The 10,950-nt window shown below is 39.5% G+C and overlaps 1 pseudogene; it reads left to right on the forward strand.

The window, feature by feature from the left end:
* LOC123822676 overlaps positions 1–9,709 on the forward strand; it is a 31,905-nt pseudogene extending 22,196 nt beyond the window's left edge.
* The last annotated feature ends 1,241 nt before the right edge of the window (positions 9,710–10,950 follow it).

Below are 10,950 nucleotides of genomic sequence, written 5' to 3' on the forward strand. Positions count from 1 at the left end.
GAAGGGTGCCCCTTGAGTACCCAGCTTGTGTGATAAGGGAGGCTGGCCTCTAGACCCTACTGGACACCTACTACACTAGGCCACATCACCAAGGCAGGGAGTCATAGCAGCTCTACCTAATACATAAAACTAACACAAGGAGGTTGCCAAACTAAAGAAACAGACATGTCCCATGACATGAGTGAAAGAACAGATCAAAACTCCAGGAACAGAACTTAACAAAATGAGGACAAGGAACCTGGATTCTCCAGAAACTTAGTGAGGACCTCAACAGCATAAAAAAGACCCAGTCAAAATTGAAGGATATAATAATTGAAATAAAAAACACTTTACAGGGAAGCAACAGTAGAGTGGATGAAGCCAAGAATCAAATCAATGATTTGGAAGATAAGCAAGAAACAACCAATCAGAGCAAAAGAAGAAAAAGGAATCCAAAAAAATGAGGACACTGTAAGCAGCCTCTCAGACAACTTCAAGCAATCCAACAGTAACATCATAAGGGTGCCACAGAAAGAGTAAAAAATTGAACATCTCTAAAAGAATAATAAAAGGAAACTTCCCTAATTTGGTGAAGGAAATAGACATGCAAGTCCAGGAAGCATGGAGAGTCCTAAACCAGGTGGATGCAAAGAGGCACACTCCAAGAGACATCATAATTAAAATGCCAAAGATTAAAAACAAAGAGAGTATCTTAAAAAGCAGCAAGAGATAAGAAGTTTGTTCCCACCTGGGAGTTCCCATAGGACTGGTAGCTGATTTCTCAAAAGAAACTTTTCAGACTAAAAGGGATTGGCAAAAAATATTCAAAGTGATGAAAAGGAAGGACCCATAGCCAAGATTGCTCGTATTCAACAAAGCTATCATATAGAACAGAAGGTCAGAGCAGCAAAAAGAAAGAAGGAGCTCTTACCCTTTGCAACAGCATGAGTGGAACTGGAGAGCATTATTCTAAGTGAAATAAGCCAGGTGATGAGGGACAAATACCATATGATCTCACCTTTAACTGGAACATAATCAACAAAACAAACAAGCAAGCAAAATATAACCACACAAATTGAAATTAAGAACAAATGGACAGTAATGAGAGGGGAGATGGGACAGGATAATGCGGGGAAAAGGGTGAAGGACTTTCAGGAACCACTGTAAAGGACACATGGACAAAACAAAGGGGGGGGTGGAATCAGGAGAGGGAGGGGGAACAGGCAGATAACTGTACTGGAACAAAAAAGAAAAAAAGAAAAGAAAGAGCTTCCTAGACAAGAAAAAGTTAAAGGAGTTCACCAAACCATTATTATATGAAATATTACATGGACTTACTTAACAAAAGAAGATCAAAACTATGAACAATAAAATGGCAATAAATACATACCTGTCAACAACTGAATCTAAAAACAAACTAAACAAACAAGAAGAACAGAGACAGAATCATGGATACAAAGAGCGTTTTTATGGTTGCCAAATGGGAGGGATTATAGGGGAATGGGTGAAGAGGTGAGGGGATTAAGAAGTAGAAGTAGGTAGTTACAGACATGGGGATATAAGTACAGTATAGGAAATGGAGTAGCCAAAAAACTAATATGCAGGACCCATGGATGTGAACAATGGTGTAGGGATTGCCTGAGGAAGTGGAGGTTGATGGTCGGAGGTGTGCAAAGATGGAAAAATTGTGACAACTGGAACAACATAATAAAGTACTATGGAAAAAAAAAAGAAAAAAGTGCTGATTTTCTATAGTCAGAAATCCTTAAAAATACTCATTGTAAAAATTGAAAAACATACAAAGGCATAAAAGAGGAAATTAGATTCAACCATAATCTACCACTCAGACCAAATCACTGTTACCATTTTGGTGTAGTTCTTTCCAGTGTTTTTTTTTTTCTCTCTGCAAATAGAAAGCATCTGCTCTGGAGTTGTGGGTTTCAAATTGGTACTGAGATGGGTGGATTTACATAAGAAAAACATTTTGTTTTCCATATTAAAGTTGTACACTCTTCGTCTCCTCTCTATTATGTCTGTGCTCACTGATGACTCTCCTTTCTTTTTTCTCATATTGTATTCTAGCCCTTCTCTCACTAAACTCAGAGTTCTGGAGTTGTCACCCTAATTTGAGTCTTCATTCCAGTCTCTGATCTCCACAGCATGTCCCTGATCAGGATCTCAGAGCCCTATCATTTTAAATCCATTCACCTCACTTTCATGAGTTTGTAGCCAAGTTTCTGGGCCAGATCTGATCTTTACTGGACTTTTTTTTTAAAGTAAGCATTTTCCCATTAAAAAGGCTTTGTAAATGGAAATTGAATGGTTGCATATTATTATCTCTTATATTTGACCATAATTATCATAACCATTCTCCTAATATTGACCTTACGTTAGTTCTAATTCAACACTATTATGAATAACATCCTGATAAATATCTTTGTAAATCTTTACCCATACATCACATTAATTTCTTAAGTCAGATACTTAGAAATAAACATTGACCTAAAATATGGCATAAAAAAACATTTGATAAATACTGCAAACTTGATTTCTAGAGAGTGTACAAACTTACACTATAGTGTATCTGTCTTGCATTGTTGCCAACATTGTGCATTATTGTTAAAATAAAGACAAAAGGAATTTAGGAGTAGAAAGAAGTTTCTTCAATATGAACAGGAGCATCTATATAAAGTGTGCAACTAACATCATACTGAACGATGACAGACAGAGCACTTTCCCCCTCAGATCAGGAACAAAACAAAAGTCCATTCCCAGTGCTTCCATTCAATGGTACATTTATTTTAAAAATACTTAATATGAGATATTTTAAACCCCTCTCCATTTTAATTTGCATATCTTTGTTTTCTTATGCTTATTAGCAATTTACATTTCCTCTTTTGTGAATTATATATCTATTCTTTGTCCATGCTTCTGTTGGTATCCTAAGGTTTTCAAAGTTATTTCTATGAGATTTCTATATTTTTGTCTTAAATATTTTTAACTAATTTGTAGTCTGTTGTTTCTTTGCCATAGAGACATTTATTTTATTTTTCCTGACAAAAACTATTGAGTTTCTCTCTTTATGCTTAACCAATTATTTTTATAGTACAACATGGCACTAGAGAAACTATATTGCTTCTATATTAAAGAACTGCTTGAATAGTTCATTACCCTATTATTTTGATAACCAATTTTTCTAGGAAAAGCAGTTCTTCAATCTTCAACTGCTGTTATTTGTGTCATTATAGGACATCAATAGGAAAATAAATTGTTCAGTGAATTAATTTTCAGTATTGGCTCAGAGTTATAATGCATAGAATTTATACTTGGTTTTATCTATACAACTCAATGAAAAGGATGGTGAGGTTGGTAGTTAAGAATTATATAGGAGTATAAAAATTCATGATAGAATTTCACAAGAAAGGGTAGTTTAATTTGGACTGAAAGTCTACCTTACTAATTATTTGAATGGGAATGGAGAAGTGTCTTCTTTGTTCAAGAGCTACAGTAAAGCATAAGGAGAGCAAATGAGAAGAACAGTTATTTTCATGGGCCATTTAATCAATATTGAGTATATTGAGTATTGAAATTTCCAAAGGTTGTTAGTATAAAAGGAGATGATTTTTAATGTTAGTCTGTTAGTTTATAAAAGCGACACAAAAATATTTTATTTGACTCGATTTGTAGCTTAACTCATGTCTAATATCTCCAGGAAACTTACTGATAAATTACTCTATTTTTATTATACCTCATTTTTTTGCCACATAATGACTAATGACTTTGGATGCGAGTTAGTAAGACAAGATGTACCTCAGAATAACTATTTTCCAGAATTATTACAAGCATATGATGAATAAGATTTTTATGATACCAAAATTCTCAACATAAAACAAAGAGAAAGTCCATATGAAGCAAAGACAGAAGTACAGAAAAAGTCCTGGATTATTGAACTTCAAAAAGAACTCATCCATCAGTCACAATTTGAGAACACATCAGTGGAAAGAGAAGAAAATTACACTAAACAGCACCACTAAAGGGTGCTCTGAACACATGAAGTCCCCAGCCCCAGCACAATCCTAGCCCCCAGTTACTTGACTTACTCTGCTTTTCTTATGCCCAGTTCAGTCCAGCCTTTCCAAAATTTGCTTTCTGTACCAGCACAGAATCTTCACTTAGCAGGGACTCAGTAAATGGCAGCTACTATGAATACCTTTTTGGTAGATTCTTGGGGAACAGAATCAACTTTCAAAAACAGTACCCAGAGGGTGGGGTCTGGGACCAAGTATCCAGCTGCAAGTCCTGATCCACTATTAACCACCATGTGACTTTGAATGTGGTTACTTAACCTCTGAGTGTCCGTTCTCATTTAAAATGAAAATCATAGAAGCATCATAGATTTATGTCAGGATTAAATGAGGCAAGGTATAAAAATAGGTGGTATATATCAATAGTAAGCATTAGGTATACTTGAGCTATTAATGCACAGAGGAGAGAAAAACATATCCAGCTAGATAATACTCTGTCATCTTATGCAAGTAAAACAAAATGAAACAAATTCTCTCTCTCTCTCTCTCTCTCTCTCTCTCTCTCTCTCTCTCTCTCTCTCTCTCTCGGCCAGAGTATACACTGACAGCTCTGAATGCCGAGATATTTGAATATGCTCCTCCAGAAGGCAGGGAGTAGAGGACTGGAGGGGCAGTGATTGGCTTGGGCATCTACAGTTTCCTTTCCGGTGCCTCTGTTTCCCTCATGGAATAAGTTTTGGAGTTCAGAAAAAGGATGCTATGTCGATGTGAAAGATAAATTCTGGTTTTGTGTGTGTATGAAAAATAAAAACTACACAATATCAGTATGTTGCAGACTAGATCCTACAAGGAAAGATAAATGCATTTTGTTTTAATATTCCAGTTTCTAAATTATAAAAGTAGTACAATGCCTTTCTAGTCAAGATGGTACAGGAAGATGTATTCATCTGCTGCTAACATTAAGCAGTGCCAAACAAAATATGCAAAGAGAAAATAAAAAAGATACAGTGTGGCTCAGAAACGAGATAATTGCTTGCGAGGACCAAAAATAGTAAGAGCAGAAGGAGGTGGAATCTGTGACTTGTGGCCATGGGTCTCAAACAGGCAGTGGCAGCTGAGAACCTAGCTTCAGTACAGTGCTCTACCTGAGGCTAAAGACCAAAGCCACATATGCACTGCTGAAGCCACAGGCAGGGGCAGCAAATCTCCTTCCTCCTCTTTTCCCTTTTCCGTCTGCAAATCTCACTCACCAGGCCTGTCCGTCTGAGCTATCCTGGTGGCCACTCTGTCAGGTAAGGACATCAGGACATCTACAGGTCTCTGCTTATCTTCTCCTTTCCCTATTTCTCTTCATTGTTCTTATATTTTCATTCTGTTCTAGAACTATAAATCTTTTGTGCTTTGTATATGTAAGTCTGTTGCAAAAACAAGTAATGTGACTGAGCCCATAGAAAAAGCATCATATCATTAAGCCTGTGTCATGATTACATGGAATAGTTTTCTAAATTCAATGTGTAGCTGAGAGTCATGTCCTGACTCTCATACCATATACTATACCATAACTACAAATCTGTGCTGCTTTAAAACAAAAAGATTTTACTTATTTATTTTTAGAGAGGGGAAGGGAGAGAGAAAGACAGGAAGAAAAACATCAATGTGTGGTTGCCCCTCACACAACCCCTTCTGGGGACCTGGCCTGCAACCCAGGCATGTGCCCCAGACTGGGAATCAACTGGCACCCCTTTGGTTCACCAGCACTCAATCCACTGAGCCACACCAGCTAGGGCACAATATGTGCTCCTTAATCCCTTCACCTTTGCACCTATTCCCCCAATCCCCACTCTCATCTCGTTGCCAACAAACTGTTCTTTGTATCTGTGATTCTATTTCTGATCTGCTTGTTTGCTTAGTTTGTTTATTTTTAGCTTCAATTTTTGATATGTATGTATTTATTACCATTTTATTGTTCATAATCTTGATCTTATTTTTATTAAATAAGTCCCTTTAATATTTAATATAATAATGGTTTGGTAATGATGAACTTCTTCAGCCTTTTTTTGTCTGGGAAGCTCTTTATCTGACCTTCTATTCTAAATGATAGCTTTGCTAGGTAGAGTAATCTTGACTATAGGTCCTCACTTTTCATCACTTTGAATATTCCTTGCCAACCCCTTCTAGCCTGAAAGGTTTATTTTGAGAAATCAGATAACAGTTTTATGAAGACTCCCTTGTAGGTAACTGTTAACTTCTTTTCTCTTGCTGCTTTTAAGATTCTCTCTTTATCTTTAAGCCTTGGCATTTTGATTCTGATGAGTCTTGGGGTGGTACTCTTTACATCCATCTTGTTTGAGTCTCTCCATGCTTCCTAGACTCGCATGTTTATTTCCTTCACCAAATTAGGGAAGTTTTCTTTCATTTTTTCAAATAGATTTTCAATTTCTTGCTCCTTCTCTTCTCCTTCTGGCATCCTTATGGTGTGCATGTTGGTGTGCTTGAAGTCGTCCCAGAGGCTCCTTACACTATTCTTGTTTCTTTTGGATTTTTTTTCTTCTAGCTGTTCTATTTGGTTATTTTATTATTATTATTATTTTTGTTTCCTTATGTTTCAAACCATCAATTTGATTCTCGACATCACCACTGTACTGTTAATTCCCTGTAAATTGTTCTTTATTTCAATTATTGTATCCTTCAGTTCTGCCTGGATCTTTTTTATGCTTGTGAGGTCCTCACTAAGTTCCTTGAGCATCCTTATAACCAGTATTTTGAACTCTGCATCTGAAAGATTGCTTATCTCCATTTTGTTTAGTTCTTTTCCTAGAGTTTTGATCTGTTCTTTCATTTGGTCCATGTTTCTTTGTCTCCTCATTTCGGCAGCCACCCTGTGCGTGTTTCTATGTATAGGTAGAGCTGCTACAACTCCCTACCTTGGTAGTGTGGCCTAATGTAGTAGGTGTCCTGTAGGGTCTAATGGCACAGCCTCCCCTATCAACCAAGCTAGGCACTCAAGGGGCACCCTCTGTGTGGATGGAGTACACCCTCCTCTTGCAGTTGAGCTTTGACTGCTGTTGGCAGGTCAATGGGAGGAATTTACCCAGGCCAGTCAGTTGCAAGGACTGGCTGTGACCACTGACCACCAACCCCTGCCCTCTGTGGAAGATCAGCTGGGCAGTGGCCTACTCCACAGAGCAGGGCTTACTTCAGCAGGGCTCTGGTGCCTGCTTGTGTTTTGTCTGGGGCCACATGGCATAAGCTCTAAAGTAACCTGCAGCTGACTGCTTCTTGTGCTGGACTTGGAGGTGCCCTAGTGAGGCCAGGCTGTGCCCCAAGCCCAGCTGCTGCTAGTGCTGGGCATGAGGCCATTTAGCAAGATACAAGGACTTGCTGAGGCTAGGTGCTACTTATTTGAGCGGACTTAGGAAGATTAGGAGCATGTGCCAAGACAGGTCATTTGCATGGAAAAGTTACTGTTAACCACTTGGATGGGTCCATAAGTTGTGTGGGGAGGAGTCTCAAGGAATCACCAGGGCAGGGCTGGTTGATGGAGTCTCAGATTTGGTGCCCACCACACTCTGGCTCTGTGGGTATAGGGCTCAGACAAGGAGCAATGGCCTCTGCCAGAAGTTCCGTCTTGTAGAAAGCTGTCCCCCACCTCTTATCCTGATGCTAGACACTTCAATTCCTCCCTGTGCCCCTGGTGCCTGTTAAGCTGCTGCCCCAGTGCTGGAGCTCAATGGAAGTCAGTCTGAATAAGTCCATGTGCTGGCCCTTTAAACAGAACTGCCTGGGAATCCAGCAGTTTAATCCACTTACTCAGTCTCTACTGGTTTTTACAGCCAGACCACAGGGTCTTATCTTCCGGTCACTGGAGCCCTGGGCTGGGGGACCTGGGGTGGGGCTGGGCCTGTTGTTCCTGATATATCCCTCTCGATTTTAATCTGCCACATGTGGGTGTAGGACCACCCCATTCTGTGTCTTCACATCTCTGCTCATCCTACCTATCTGGATGGATGTGGTTCCTTCTTTAACTTTATGGTTGCAAGACCTCCATTCCACTCGATCTCAGCTGGTTCTGAGTGATGGTTGTCCTATGGTTTAGCTGTGATTTTCACGTGGTTGTGCATGGAAGCCAGCCATGTTTTCCTATGCTGCCATCTTCACCAATGTTGCTTTAGAGATACCTGATGCCAGTTTATTCCTCATTTCCACGTGAGAAATTTTTTGTCTCTCTGAGATTTTAGGGTTTTTCTTTTTAAATTTGGTATTCTGAACTTTTTACCAGAATATGTCTAAGTGTTGAGATATATAAAGTATATATACATAGAGAGAGATAGGTATATATCTCATCCTTTACCCTCCCCAGAATAGAAGGTGGGTAAGAAGTTATTTTCAATCCGAACATCTGACTTTTTCTTCAGTTCAGGGGAATTACAGTAGTTCCCCTTTACCTGCAGGGAATACATTCCAAGACCCACAGTAGATGCCTGAAACCATGGATAGTACTAAACCCTGTATATACTGTTTTTTCCTATATATACAAACCTGTGATCAAGTTTAATCTAGCTGTGACTGGTGTGGCTCAGTTGGTGGGTGTCATCCCACAAAGCGAGAGGTTGCTGGCTCAATTCCCAGTCTGGGCACATGCCTGTATTGCAGGTTCAGTCCTTGGCTGGGGTACATGTGACAGGCAGCTGATCGATGTATCTCTCTCTCTCTCTTACTCCCTCCCCTCTGTCTAGAAATAAGTAGATAAAATCTTTTTTAAAAGTTTAATTTGTAAATTAGGCACAGTAAGAGACTAACAACAACTAAGAATAAAATAGAAATATTATAAAAATATACTATAATAAAAGTTAAGAGAATGCAGTCTCTCTCTGATAACCAAGGTTACTAAGTGACTAATGGGTAGGGAATGCACGACAAAAGGATGATTCAAGTCCCAGTGGGATGGATCAGGACAGCATGAGATTTCATCACAAGACTTAGAACAGCATGCAATTTAAAACCTATGAATTGTTGCCTTCACCCCTGCAGCAGCAGCTGTGAGTATGCTCAGGATTCAGAAGAGGCTTGCCTGCAGTGTCCTCTGATGTGGCAAGAAGAAGGTCTGGTTGGACCCCAATGAGACCAATGAAATCGCCAATGCCAATTCCCGTCAGCAGATTCAGAAGCTGATCAAAGATGGGCTGATCATCCGGAAGCCTGTGACTGTCCATTCTCGGGCTCAATGCCAGAAAAACACCTTGGCCTGCAGGAAGGGCAGGCATATGGGCATAGGTAAGCGGAAGGGTACTGCCAATGTCCAAATGCCTGAGAAAGTGACCTGGATGAGGAGGATGAGAATCCTTTGCTGGTTACTCAGAAGATACTGTGAATCTAAGAAGATTGACCACCACATGTACCACAGCCTGTACCTAAAAGTGAAGGGTAATGTGTCCAAAAACAAGCAGATTTTCATGCAACACATCCACAAGCTGAAGGCGTACAAGGCTTGCAAGAAACTTCTAGCTGACCAGGCCAAGGCCCACAGGTCTAAGACCAAGGAAGCTTGCAAGCACCGTGAAGAGTGGCTCCAGTCCAAGAAGAAAGAAATCATCAAAACTCTGTCCAAGAGACCAAGAAATAAAGCTCCACCTCTCTTACCTGTACACAGTGGCCTTGGCAATTACATGGATCAGTCATTGAATAAAGTGGTCTCACCTGCCTAAAATAAATAAATAAATAAATAAATAAATAAATAAATAAATAAATAAATAATAAAACTTATGAATTGTTTATTTCTGCAATTTTCTATTTAATACTTTTGGACCATGGCTCCCTGCAGGTAGCTGAATACTTGGAAGGCAAAATCTCAGATAAGTAGTAACTTCTGTATCTTATGATATTTCTTTAAATATTCTTTAAATATTAAATATTCATAACTATCCCTCATTATTGCTCCATATTTTGGAATATCTCTGTCCATATCTTGCAGATTACCATTTGATCTCTTACTCCATTTGATATAGGAGGCAGTTATCCATGAGCTGAGTAGGAATGATAGGCAAGGTACAGAAGGTCACCAGTGCAGAAAGCCCAGGGTGCATAGCAATGGACATTTTTAGGTGGGACCTCACCACCAGGGTGACCTTTCCTCCCCTAGTATATTGTGGGTTGTGCAATTTAGACCCCCTGATCTTTCACATAGCTGGTCATGTGGCTTGGACCCTCCCCTGAGCTTTTCTCCCCTGCCTTTTTCCTAGTCATGTGGTAGACTCCCTTAGAGGAGAAAGAAGGGGGCCATATAATAGCCTCATATAACTTTCATACCAGCCCTTACACAGCCACTTCCTTAAGCATTAAACCATAGAGATAACATCTAGGCTTCAGTTGTGTTTCAACTCCCCATCCAGAAGAGAAGCAAGGCCAGGCTGAGCAACACCAACGCTGGTATCAGGACCAGGTGCAAAGACTGAAGACCCCCTGCCCTGGTGCCAGCCAATTATTAGAGACCACATGCCTGAAAGCTGATGAATACTCTATTGAGATTTTCCCCTGAAACCTCCAGATAAAATCCCTTAAAATAAAGGATGCTTCTCTCTCTCTCTCTCTCTCTCTTTCTCTCGTACTCCTGTGCATTTCCAGAAAAGGCGCATTTTCTGTGCCTTTCTTTCTCCTAAGCTCCAAGGGCCCTTCTTTTGCCTCCATAACATATTTCATAAGCCCATGCAGCCAAGCTGGCTCCCTTCTACAGTTCACTTCTACCTCTGTGATTTTCCAAATAGAGTTTTGCTTGTATTTGAGTCTTGCCCCTGAATTTTTTCTTAGCCAGAACTCAAGGACTGAGATCTAACATCTGGTGTCATTTACCACTAACGCATTCAGTTCTGTTTGCTGCTAGCATATTCAATCCTATTTTGAGTTTTCATTTTAGTAATCATGTTTTTAACTTTTGAAAATTTTTAATTTT

The sequence above is a fragment of the Phyllostomus hastatus genome, unplaced genomic scaffold, assembly GCF_019186645.2.
Source record: "Phyllostomus hastatus isolate PE091 unplaced genomic scaffold, TTU_PhHast_1.1 phas_contig_41, whole genome shotgun sequence".
NCBI lineage: Eukaryota > Metazoa > Chordata > Mammalia > Chiroptera > Phyllostomidae > Phyllostomus > Phyllostomus hastatus.